The sequence below is a fragment of the Dermacentor variabilis genome, chromosome 5, assembly GCF_050947875.1.
Source record: "Dermacentor variabilis isolate Ectoservices chromosome 5, ASM5094787v1, whole genome shotgun sequence".
NCBI classification, from domain to species: Eukaryota; Metazoa; Arthropoda; class Arachnida; order Ixodida; family Ixodidae; genus Dermacentor; species Dermacentor variabilis.
The window spans coordinates 125912214-125925875 of NC_134572.1; the positions used below are offsets into that span (position 1 = coordinate 125912214).

Here is a 13662-nt window from a genome sequence, read left to right on the forward strand (position 1 = left end):
TATTAAACATTCCCTGCATTTTTACGCACGAAGATAAGCTCCTACAACTCTTAGAACCCCGCGCCCTCTTGAAACGGGTCTAAGCACAGGTTACGAATTTCTTTAGCAACCATTTTGGTAAGCATATGGGGTCTTTTGTTTTAACGTTAACAGTATTTTTAAAACTCACCTGTGGTAGCTAACGTTAATCTACGTAATGAGTTGCGCTACTCAAAGAGGTATGCATGATTTAGATTGAAAATAAATACTCTTACTTGACTAATTAACAAAGGATCGCTCATTCACTTTTCAAATAATTACTTTAGAGTGCATATTGCAGTACACTAATTCAGACCAGTGATTTCATAAGGCACGTATACTTGGAATGTATTTTGAGACTAGCACCCGTTTTGAAATAAGCGCAGTCAAAGTTGCGGTCTTTAAAAAGTACGACCTCCTCGCCCCTGCTGAAGGAGGTGTCGAGAAATTGAGAGAAATAGCTGTATAAATGAGGCTAAGAAAAGCAGCTGACACGACGAAGGGCGTCCCTTATCGAAGGAGTGTCCCACTCTAAACGTTTAATCCACGCATTAGTTGTTCGTACACTGTTGATGATTCCATCGACGCACATCGCATAACGTGCTTTCTATCCCCTGCGTCTATTTATTTCACGACGCGGCTGTTTTCACCTTTAAATCCAGCAGTAAATGGACAAAAAGTAGAAGAAAGTAGAAGAAGCTGGCGTCAGAAAGTACAGATTGGCTCGATGTCGCAAATAACTGACTGCCTGATACTCCCGTACTTGTCGATTCGCGTTCACGTGCACTAACCAATGAGTCTGGCCAAATATTTTTCTATTCCTCTTGTTGCATTGAGAAGGAACATCAGCTCAACAATATTTTTCGCGCATTCTTTCTCGCGGGAAAACATCCGCGCTTTCTTGAAGCGAAACAAGGGCTGCCGGAAGCTGCTGTCGGCAGCTCGATGCACCGGACAACGACAATCACTCGCCGTCGCGACAAAAGCAGGGACATCAAGTGACAAGACTTCTCCGACGACACAGAAGTGCGATTGTGAGCTAGCCGGGAGTGTGCTTATCCTGCCGCGCTCCATTTTTCTCGGGCATCATGAGGTGTCGTATACGTGAAAGCACAAGGGAAGTCCATTAAGAGACGGCACCGCACGCTCTGGGACTCCTAGTACCGCCGCTTATCTTTCTTCCTGTCGGAGACTCCTAACGCGTGAACGGAAACGATAGAAGAGGCACGCTGTTTCCGCCTGTCTTTGCAGAGGAGGACTGGTTGCCATATGGAGCTTTTCGCAGAGATATATGCGTAGGAAGCATTGCTCACTTGGCTAATTGCACTTTTGTGGCTGCAACAAGCGAGTTAGCAGCAGTAGTAGTAGTAAACGACTTTACTAGGGTCCTGAGGAGCTAGGCAGGGAGCCTGCTAGGTAGGTCCCAATCCAGCCATTGGCTAGTGCTATGTCGAAAGAGAGAGGCCCTGCCTCTCCGCTCGTTCACGGGCCCTCTGGACAGCCAGGAGCTGGACGTCTTGTCTGGCGTCTGTGATGACCTTCGTCCGGTCTTCTTCTCGGTTAAAATCCTGTAACACAGGGCACTGCCAGAGCATGCGATTTAATGAGCGAAATTTGGTGTCACAGACTGGGCAGAGTGGATCAATATCGGGGTGGAGCATGTTCAGAAAGCCCCTAGAGGCGTAGTACCCCGTCTGGAGCATGCGGAGCGAGTTGATTCATGCAAAACAGGCGATTACCAAAAGCGCGATGCCTCTTTCTTATCGACATTCTATAGTCCGTCGAAAGCATGAAGTGTTGTAGCGGGGGAAACTAGAACACGGACAGAGAAAGTAACGAACATACGTGGATGTAGCTGCGTCCTCGTATGTGCTGCTGCGTCCACGTATGTTTGTTTCTTTCTGTGTCCGTGTTCTACAATTTCTGCTTCTACAATCCTCGAAGAATGAACCAATTAGCTCAGTTAAACACCATTTTGAGGATAAAGCATATGTGCGCCATATCAGATTTCTCTGTAAACAGGCCAGCTGGCTTGCGTAAACAGAGTAAAGGTAAAAAAATAGTCAAAGGAAAGGTAGGGAGCTTTACCGGAGAAGTAATCCAGTTTACTGCCCCTCGGGAAGGCATAGACGCGCACTTCTTTCATTATCGTGTAAAATGCGCCCCGTAAGAATGTCTTGCAAAACACATAATTGCACTAATAATTGCGCATAAGTGAGCTGGTCTAGTCATAATGGCGGTCAGGGCACTGCGCAAAATAATGAAAAAAAAAAAAACCAAGAAGGTAACGAAGGCAGTTGTTTTTTTTTTTTTGTTCCACGTTTTCCGTAGTGCGCTGACCGCCATAATGACTGAACTGTTACAACTCGCCCATAAAACCACTCTGTTGAGCTGGGTGAGAGTATGTATAGGCATAGCAGGAAAGCGGAATCCTACATGAGTGAATTCCAATGAATTATCACAATGGCTAGTGCGCCCAGGATTCGTTTGGTAGAGACATTCATCCCTAATCAGTATGAGCAATTTTGTGCCTCCGTAATCCAGCGTTCACGCAATCCGCAGAAATTTTGGCGCCGGCGATGCCTGGCATTTCTGTCTTAAGGAGGCTATCAGGTAGAGGGCTCATGGTTGAAGCAAGGTGACGAGGTGGGTGAGTTGTTGATGGTTCATTTTGAACCTGTAAAACACAGTGCCAGTAAAAAGGAACGAAAGGCAGCAAAAAACGCGGTCACGGTTGTAACTCTTAACTGCTTTTATTACAATAAATAAATAAATAAATAAATAAATAAGTATATATATATATATATATATATATATATATATATATATATATATATATATATATATATATATATATATATATATATATATATATATATATATATATATATATAGTGTGTGTGTGTAAACAAAGGTTATGCGCAGTAAGAAGAAAGGAAACAAAATACAAAATCAAGGACCATAACATTACTTAAGAGCCAGATCCGCGTCGTCGTTTTTTGTGCCTTTTCTCCCTACTCATTTGCGCTGTGGTACACATTAAAAAGCAAGGAAACGTCAGCATCAGTATTCAGCTAAGGCGCTCGATTATTCGTATCATTCTCTGCGTATTTATGTGCTTTGTTTTTTGAAAGCAACCTTCACTTCATAGGCATGTGCGCGCGCATGCGGTGACACTGCGAACTCGCGCTTTTGCGTATAGTGAATACCACAGAAATTCAGCTTTACGTGGTGCATCATTGATCAGCCGCACTGCGCATGCGCCACCTCTCCTCTGTACCACGATGGACACACTGAGAGATCGGCGTCTTAGCATACCATTCATCGCGTACCATGGTGGGGCCTGGTGTTAATGAACAACTCAAGAATTATGCAGTTAGAGCGTTCCGTATCACCAACGATAATGCTGTGGCGCGTAATCAGTTAGATGGAGATCAAATAATTTTTCTGGATCAGTTCTCAAAGTATAGCAGCCTCAAAGCAAACAGTTGATCGCAATGATAACGTCCTAACGTAGAAAATGTGCCGCGTCCTCATCGTGAGATAAAGCTATGCGATAATTGATATTATCCTTAATTTCTTGTTATTATGATGGTGAGCAAATACCCATTGTAAAGTCGAATCGAGAGAACGGGTAAAGGCGCTGCCTTGTATATTCATTTATTTGTATTAGAGCCAAGGCACATGGTAGAACATTGTAGAGGGGAGGCGCAAAATAAATTCCGAAATTAAGAATACAGTATTGAAAGCCGGAACGCACAGTGAACGAACAAAAAGAACCGAAGAAAGAAGATAAACTGGAAATTGTTTTAAAATGAAATCCAAGAAGGAATATCATAGTGTGGAGCCATGAAGGAAACACATATACATTGATTTATATGTTACTTCATGTCAGTTAATGTGTTAATAAAGAGAATGGTGTCACTGATTCTCACTGATGAAGCAGATGGGCTGTTCTGAAGGACCAAAGTTCGGGGAAGGATGTTGCTGTAATGGGGTACGTTAACCGTGTGGTTGTGATTACGACTGGAAGTATTAAAATAACGATATAAACTAGTGATGCCTGACATAACCATAAAATATATGTTAAAGAATTATGATGCGCGAAATGTGCCAAGTGCCAGTACACCTCACCGCCTCACCAGGGCCATTGAACGCAGGTGCCTGGAGGCACGTGCTCAACAATACACTGCATTGCAAGGACCACCATAGGCAGTTAGGGCAGCGCCTCCTTTACTAGATGCCTGCCGCGTCGCTAGTCTTCCTATTGGAAGACTAGCGACCCGGAAGACTAGCGACCAGGAAGACTAGCGACCCATTGGAAGACTGAACCATTCCCGTAGTTCAGGGTAGTCGCGGAGAGACGGCGCTCACAGCCGACCCACTTCCTGTTGCGGAGGAAGTGACGATTGCTAGGCTGGCGCGCGCTCGACCAATGGCTTGACGAGAGACCGCGGGTCCTGCCTCCGGGATCACAACAGACGCCGCTAAAATCTCGGAGGCAGGGCTACGTAATTTAGGTTTGCAGCGGCCACCGCAGCTAGCACTCGCAGCCGAGCCGGGTTAACCCGGGTGGGGAAGAGTAAAGAGGAGAGGGGGAGGAACCAGCTTCTCGGCTCACGCAGCAGGCATATAGTAAAGGAGGCATTGGTTAGGGTATGCTACAATTATGCTGATAAAATGCTGATATAACATGTAACAAAACATCATTTAAGGAATTCGGCAATTCAAACAACGGCTATGAGCCAAGAAATATCGCTGGATGGAGGTGCATATGGGGTTTGTAAAATAGACGGAAGTGGTTTTTCTGTTGAGCTTCTGCTTACCGACCCTGCAGCAAGACGTGGATGGCAGTCAGCCTCTGACCACATCTGCGCGCTTCGAGCTATAATGTCCATACGCGAAGGTCGACAATAGGCGCATATTTAAGGAAGCCTTGAGAGAAATAAGTATGAGGTTTTGCTTCAGTTAATAAATTGCCTCTCGTCGATACCAGAAATGGTCGCTCTTAATATGAGAGGACACATGATAACGCAGAAAACGCACAATAACAAAGACGGATGACAGCGACACCTTGAAGTTCCCACTACAGCTTTCTTTTGTGACGTCACAGATTTTAAGCGCACCTATTAGCGTCTGGTTGTTGCTTATCGGCAAACATTGACCGTAGTGTATTATAAATAAGCCAGAACCTGAACTTAGGATGTCTTGATAACTTTTATGAGCCACTAGAAGAATACCGTCAAATCTGTAGCGTCATACTTCCGTATCTGTTCGAAAGTTACGGCGCGAAAATATAAAGAAACGACGATTTGGCCTTCAACTTTCTGTTTTAGTAGTCAACCGTTTACTTCGAAATTAGCAAAAATACTGTTTCGAAAGAATGTTTTATCTGTCTGCACCGATTTAATGCTTCTCTTTATAGTTTCGCGCTATTGGAAGACACAGATGATGCTTTTGGCGATTATACCGAATCCGAATCATGAATGGATTGGCGAGTTTAATTTGATGAAGTAGAAATAGGACCACGCAGGCCTTTGTTATTTGTTAAAGTAGAGGCAACGTCAACTCAGAAGCTCGCATGAGAATTGTAGTGATTAAGCGCAACTTCTTGAAACACTGTTAATATTTCGTGCTTTAACTATACTTGACTGCATCGGTGTATTCGGGAGCAGTAAGTAACCCGCAACATGTGATTCTCCATTGCATTTTCTTTCTTAATTTGTAATTTAAATTTTTTTATTCTTTTTTCGAGGGCATGGAATCACTTCTCATTCGAGAATAGTTCTTTCCCATTCAAACCCCATAACTGTGGGGCAAAATCCCACGCCTTCCGCTCCTAAGAGCTACCTTACTGCCCGGTGTATACTGTACGCAGAGCGAATGCATAATGTAGGCCGATAAGGCTGCACGATAAAAAAAGACCGGTTCGCAAACGCTTAAGAAATGACAAGACGGATGTTTGTACAAGAGAAAACATCCTCCCGATGCCCTCACGCCTTGCATTTTACATTTACTCTCCACGCCCTGCGCGCGTGTTGTACTCGCGCAGTTTATGCTCCTCGCTGAAGTTTCCGGGCTTCGCAGCTTGTTGCATATATCAACCTTCACTGGAGCGCGTCGTTTGCTCTCACGAAAATGAGACAGGCAGAACGTCAGCGAGCTCGACAGGGAAGCGTGACATCCGCCTGCTGCGATAACAACGTTGGGCGTGCGGCAGAAAATCGTCCTGTGCGAAGTAGAGTAACTGTAGGACACTGTGGGAATGCGTGCATTGTGGCAGCGTGCGCGTTCCGGGAGCAATACAGGGAAGAGCAGGATTCTTTCTCGGGCTGAAGTGTCCCAAGCTTTGACAGGTTCGGCCAGCATGACGTTGCACGGAGACGATAGAAAGGAAAGAAGAGCATCGCTGACTAAATATGAATAAAGTATTTCATTCTCTCTAACTGTTTTGTATAGCTTTGGGAAAAACGAGCAAACAAGTTTAGCTACAGGAGAAACAAATTGCTCTTCCGAATAATATTCCTATAAAAATTAGATTCCGCAATTCCAGTGTTTTATTGCACTTCTTAATTTTTTTCGCATCGATTATGTAAGTTGCTTCATACCGTCAGTAAAATTTTATTGGAAATGAAATTCCGCATCCAAACTTTATTATTATGCAAATTATATATGCACTTTCATTTCTTATTCTACTCTTCCATGCTTGCGTTTTACATTGTTTTTATTGCGGTATAGTACCTGCATCCCTTCAGTAAAGCTCCGTTGTTAGTCAGCAGTGTTCACGTTTGCTTTCTGTCATCCACGTCTATAAAGTCTCTCCTCTCCTTGTGAACCTCTCCTTGTGAACCAACTATCCCAGCAAAATACCGTGTTGATCTCAAACCTGATCTGCGGCTCCATAACAAATATACACACATATCGTCATCAGCAGCAGTAGCCTGGTTACGCCCACTGCAAGGCAAAGGCCTCTCCCATACTTCTGCAACTACCCCGGTCATGTACTAATAAGTGGCCATGTTGTGGCCACACACATATATCAACGCACAAAAGAACATCGGGGAGCACGACGCCTACCATCTTCGACACCAGCCATCAAGGACAAGGCTTGGCAATTATGGACTCGATTCTCCCCATTCACAGTAGCGGACACCCGAGCGAAAACACGTTATGCGGAAGTGCCCTACTCTCTCCATCCTGCTAAACAAACCAACTCACTTCACCACACTCCAGAATCTCTGGATTTTGATGGCAACGTTCCCAAGTTGAAGACAAACAGCACTTGAAAAACTAGAACGAAACAGCACTTCGGCGAGCCTTAGATTCCGAAGCCAAGGAGCGAACAGTGTTCTCCTTTGCCGCTTCTTACACCAAAAAGTAGCAACGAAACATTCAACTTGCTCATTGCGAAGTTGAATGTTCTGTACCCTCGCCCCATCCCCTACCTCCAAGAAAAAAAAAAACGAGAAGAAGGGCTGAATACTTAGGAATTAAAACTTAGTTTCTGTAATGAATTGTTTACTTTTTATTATTTTATTTCCTCGCAGCCACCCTTTCACAAGAGCACTCATTTAGTACTGGGATGAATTGGAATGAGTAATGCGATCTCATTCTTTTGTGGAAGTTCTTTTCTCTAATGACAAATGAAGATCCATGTAACACCCGACTACTGACAACAAATGAAAACATCATTAGATGCAAATTATCTTAAATGCTCTTGTGTGACAGGGGTACACAATACCTTGTATAAAGCATTACAGAAAAACACAGGGGTTCAATAATTACTTACAAAGCTTCCAATTAAACAAGGAGCGTGAAACTTTCGCCACAAACTACACTTGCTATTATCGCCATTTTTAGCGAACTTGCACTTCCCGTTTTGTACCGTTGTTTTAGTACACTGGGAACGATTGCGGATAACGGCAGTGTGTACAACACTCTGCAACGCGTATGAAATAATTTTCGATAAATGCTCTAATTAAACTACACAGGTTAAACATTATTGTTCGCCAATCGGGACATGCTTCCTACTTCAACAAATTATAAACAACGTGCGTGGCGTAGTTTATGTATTTATTTATTTGTGAGAGCCTCAAGGTACGCAGTTGTACATTGCAGAGGGGAGATGCGAGAATAGATTGCAAGAGTAAAAAAATACAGCATTAGTTCTAGGAATTCACAGCGCAGGGGACAAAAGAAGATATTGAAAAAAAAAACTAGTAGTATATACATAACAACAAGAACCGAAAAAAAAAGACACCTAATATGACTTAATTAAAAACAGAAAGAGAACACTTTACCAAGCATACACACCACAAAGGATCCCGGTGAAATCAACTACATGGCTCGTGTAACGCATGAAAATTGCGAGAATGCGAGTATTCACTTATTGTTTTCACAGCATATACTTAACCTACGCCCTTCACACTTTCGGTGCACGTCGCCCGAAAAGTGGCACCTGCAACCTCTAAATATATTATCTCTGCCGTTCTGCTTACTCCAAGGGAAGCGAGGTAGCTTTGTAAGTATTTCGTACAGCCTCTCTAAAAGGGTAAGAAGCGAGAGTTTATAAAATTTAATTTAATTCCCTAATTAACATGCACAATTCAAAACCTTACTGCATATCGCCTCTAACACAATGCACAGTTAATCAATATATCAAATTTGTGATTGTTCAAATATTTTTCGTTCAGAAAAGCACGAAAACAGACATTTCGCATTTTTAAGCTCTCATAGTCGCACTGCTAGCTTCGCTGTAATGCTCTATGTGACACTCCACCTGAGCTGAAAAGAACGTTCGGCAATGTGGTTCTCTGCACAAGGAGAATACTCCATGAGTCAGCACCACGGAAAACGCCAAAACGTGGTGCCTCATGTTTTGACTCAGTGTTGAGAAGGGTATGGCTCCATATACTTGATAAACTGACAGAAGTCACAGCAAGCTGTTTTTATCTCGGAGAAAAATAAATAAACATCACCGTGGTCTTGCCGTATACACCCTACTCAAAAATACGTCTTACTATGAAGCCCAAGATTCACTTGGTCAAAATAACGCCTTACGTGAACGCGGCAAAGAAAGCTCAATCAGCGTATTCAGCACATGCCTGCCAGGTGTCATACGGATCAAGTGAAGCATAATCTTGAAGCTAAGCCGCATTATGAATACGGGGATTAAGATTGATAATTCTATCACCATGAGTTGCATACGGTTCTAACGAGGCCATCGAATTGCGTTTTACTTGTTCGTTTCACTTTCAGAATACTAATGTTTACTCAGGATACCAATGTGGCTTTTGCAAGTATAGTTCTAGAGCGCGCATGAGAATCCGAAAGTATTTCAGGCTCTGACAGGCAATATCCTTCACTGTGCCCCTTAATTATATACTGAAGGAATTGAAAACGGCAAGGTGGTGTTTCCTTTAATCTCACTGCACAAAATTTACCAGATTCTATGCACATGTTGGAAACTACTTGTAGCGAAGCTTCAATGTAGCGAATGTACTGATTCCGGTGCGAATGCGTCAAATGGCCCATCGAGCAAAAAACCCGGCGTCTGCGGTCTGCAGCAGCGAAACATCGACTGAAGTGTCACGGACTTCGGCGACACGTCACGAACTCGCCTAGACGGAGCAGAGCGGGCGAAAGGGAACACCTACTGCTGCAGTAGGGCGCCAGGTGTGGCGCGAGGGGAGAGGCCATCGCCGCAACGCCACGTCGCTCTCGGAAGCCTGGGTTATCCGCGCATTTCCTTATCGGCGCAAGGTCTCACCTGCGTTCCGACTTTGCCTCGGTAAGGCGAAATCAAAACGCGCCAAGCGTCTCAGCCCGCTCGCTTGTCCTCGAGGAGTTCATAACTTGAAGGAGCACTCAGCCGCGTTCAATTCGACCTTAATGCTGTCGCATTCACAACTCCTAGGAAGTGCTTAGGTGTCCTCGAATTTGCTTTAACAAAGGCGATGCGCACGATCGTTTATGTTCCTTTTATGCAATGTGTAATCTAATGCAACGTTCATTATTGAGTATTACACGGACGCTCGAAGTGCAAGAACCCCTTTGGCGCCACCATTGTTCTGCTGTCCCGATCGAATGCGCATGTGCGGTTGACGTGCGGAACGTTAAAAGGCCCCCAGAAACACCGAGCGTGTTTTGTCGCAAAAAAAGTTGACTCGCCGTCCCGGCCCTGCGAAAATCGATGTCCGACGAAGCTGTTACAAAGCTACCACTACAACTGCCGAAGGGAATATGCAACGCTTTATTGATGGTTCGGATGCTTGTTTTGAGCTCGTTCTTTATTGAAACGTACTCTGTTCTGTACGTTTCATGCGTAATTCTAATAAATATATGCACTGTTCGCTTCACTTTGCTGAGTAGTTGTAGCCTCTGCATTACTAGGGGGATGAGTCACTCCATATATGATTGCTTAGGGTGGTATGAGCCATTGTTGATTGTGATAATTTTTTTTTCACGGACGGACACGAACAAAATTTGGAGCACGCTTAAGCTTCGCCTTTAAGAGTGGCACGCCGATAGCATTCAAAGATCCCTGACTGCTTCTCACGCTTCCCGGCTACTGCAGCGTATGTAACCGTAATGTTTACCGGGAAACGTTGGCGGCGAACGCTATGCACGAAGGCGAGCTTTCTGGTAGAAACGCGACCTCGTGCGCGGGCCGGAATCGGCTCACGCAAGAGTCCGCGTGGGCGATTTTATTGGCGCGGCTGTGCAATACCTCCGCGGCGAGAGGTAGTGCACAACCGCGCGCGCAATAAAAGCATCATTTTCATGTTTCTTTTATTGTTTCGCACTTTTAATATTTAACTGCTAGAAGATTTTTACATAAAAGCCATGCATTGTTAGTGTTTTGTTTCATGGCATTTGTGTGTGGGCTGTCATTTTCAAAATTCCGAGGAATAAATTTGTCAAGTATGTAAGACAAGGTATGATCAACTTTAATGATAGACTGGTGTGGCAATGGCAAGCTTGGCGTATTCATATACCTAAATGCATACGGGAATTTTCGCTCACGGGGACGCCGGCGCCGGATATTCTGCGACACAGGTTCCTTAACGCTATCTCGTGAAAATGCTGACCTCCGAGAGGCCCACAGCTTCGCTATAAAATAAAGCGTCTGAATCTAAATTTTATTGTTATATACACTTGGAAAGAAGGCTTGTCCACATTTCCTCTCCTTAGAGAACCTAGCAATATCACATGAGGAAGTCAAAAATCACTTTTTGGCAATGCCTTCTTGACAATGCTAGACGTGTTTTCTTTGCGGATAACTAGATAGCTACTGGAAACCAACTTAAGTTACTGGGTGCGTGCCACTGGGCACGCGTCACTGAACATGTGCCTATCGTGAATGAATCTCTTCAGGTGAATATATATGTACCACTAAGTAGGTTCCGCTCATCATAATGCTCATCTTGACATGTAAAACTTATCGTCACCAATTAGACACGCTTGATTAGTTAGCTTGTTACCGAAGTGCACAAAATGTAAAAAAAAATGCCGGGGAACCCATCTCACGACGACTGTCAACGGTAATGCTTAGCATTGAATATGTAGAGCGACACAACGTATTGCCACCTTGAAACGAGTTATCCATGAGGCGTGTACTGCAGCGGAACTCCTCTTTCACTCTTGCCTAAGAACACTCAGCGCGATCTACCGCCGCCGCCATGAAGCCTGCGCGTGACATTCGAAATACGTGGCGCGCCGGTTTGTGCGAACGCTGAGAAACCTGCCATGCGTCGACAAGTACTCCTCTCTCACGCTTCTTTCTGGACACAATGCGTCACCTAGTGGTACTGCCGAGAAGACCGCGCGCGGCCTGCGAGACGAGAAGTGGGGCGCGCTGGTGCCTGCGAAGGCTGACAATTGTTCCTTCACTTGCCGAACACTCAGTGGCGCATCCTCAGTGACACAAATCGGCAAGAGGTTCATTGAAGAGCGCTTGGTTTTGAACCGTGTTACCTCGGCACAGCAACCCGATGCACCACCCATTCGACCACGGACGACCTTGTGAACGAGGTGGGTGGGAGAACAGACAGACAGACAGACAGACAGACGGACGGACGGACGGACGGACGGACGGACAGACGGACAGACGGACAGACGGACAGACGGACAGACAGACAGACAGACAGACAGACAGACAGACAGACGGACAGACGGACAGACGGACAGACGGACGGACAGACAGACAGACAGACAGACAGACAGACAGACAGACAGACAGACAGACAGACAGACAGACAGACAGACAGACAGACAGACAGACAGACAGACAGACAGACAGACAGACAGACAGACAGACAGACAGACAGACAGACAGACAGACAGACAGACAGACAGACAGACAGACAGACAGACAGACAGACAGACAGACAGACAGACAGACAGACAGACAGACAGACAGACAGACAGACAGACAGACAGACAGACAGACGGACGGACGGACGGACGGACGGACGGACGGACGGACAGACGGACAGACAGACAGACAGACAGACAGACAGACAGACAGACAGACAGACAGACAGACAGACAGACAGACAGACAGACAGACAGACAGACAGACAGACAGACAGACAGACAGACAGACAGACAGACAGACAGACAGACAGACAGACAGACAGACAGACAGACAGACAGACAGACAGACAGACAGACAGACAGACAGACAGACAGACAGACAGACAGACAGACAGACAGACAGACAGACAGACAGACAGACAGACAGACAGACAGACAGACAGACAGACAGACAGACAGACAGACAGACAGACAGACAGACAGACAGACAGACAGACAGACAGACAGACAGACAGACAGACAGACAGACAGACAGACAGACAGACAGACAGACAGACGGACAGACGGACAGACGGACAGACGGACAGACGGACAGACGGACAGACAGACAGACGCAAAAAATTGTACTGCATGAAGTAACCTAAGAATACTAATGCATTAACAAATACGTACATTAAATTAATTTTCACGTCTAACGAATGCTATTCACCTACTTGGATCCCCATTCTTGATGAGTTCTGCTCAACTTTTCGTTCCTTCAGTTTATTGAAATTCGTAATTATTATTAAAGAAAGGATGACAACAACGGTTTTCTAACATAATCAATCAAAATGGACTGTGCAAGCAATATTACAACTGTGGGACAATAAACGAAAAAAAAAAAAAGGTGTTTCGCTATGCTTATCACGCAAGTGTTTCACTATGCTTATCAAATTCGTATACCGCGACCCTAACGCACGCACCTAATAAAATAATAACAATTTCCGGCACGCGCAATGCGACATTCGGATTGGACTGTGAGACAATATTGATTGATTTGAAAGCTTTAGACTGCAGCTATGAGCTCATAAGCAATATAGCTGACAGTAAGGGAGAAACAACGAGTGCTCTCATGAGATGCATTGCTGTTACGGATCGAACGGTGTACCCTCTTAGGATGCGATTATCTATGAACGCAACCGTTACATAGAAGAAGAATACCAATTCACTCAATTATCAGAAATATTCAGTGGAGATTATGGTTTTCAGAATACTACATACATTTGTGTGTGAAGCCACTAAACTGTGCTCTGCTTCGGTCCTCAGAATGAAACCAGCCGTTTGAGA

The 13662-nt window shown here is 44.7% G+C and overlaps 1 long non-coding RNA gene across 1 annotated transcript in view; it reads left to right on the top strand.

Annotated features, from left to right (window-relative positions):
- Nucleotides 1–13662, top strand: part of LOC142583148 (uncharacterized) — a 298712-nt gene that overhangs the window by 180671 nt on the left and 104379 nt on the right. The gene's annotated exons all lie outside the window — the stretch shown is intronic.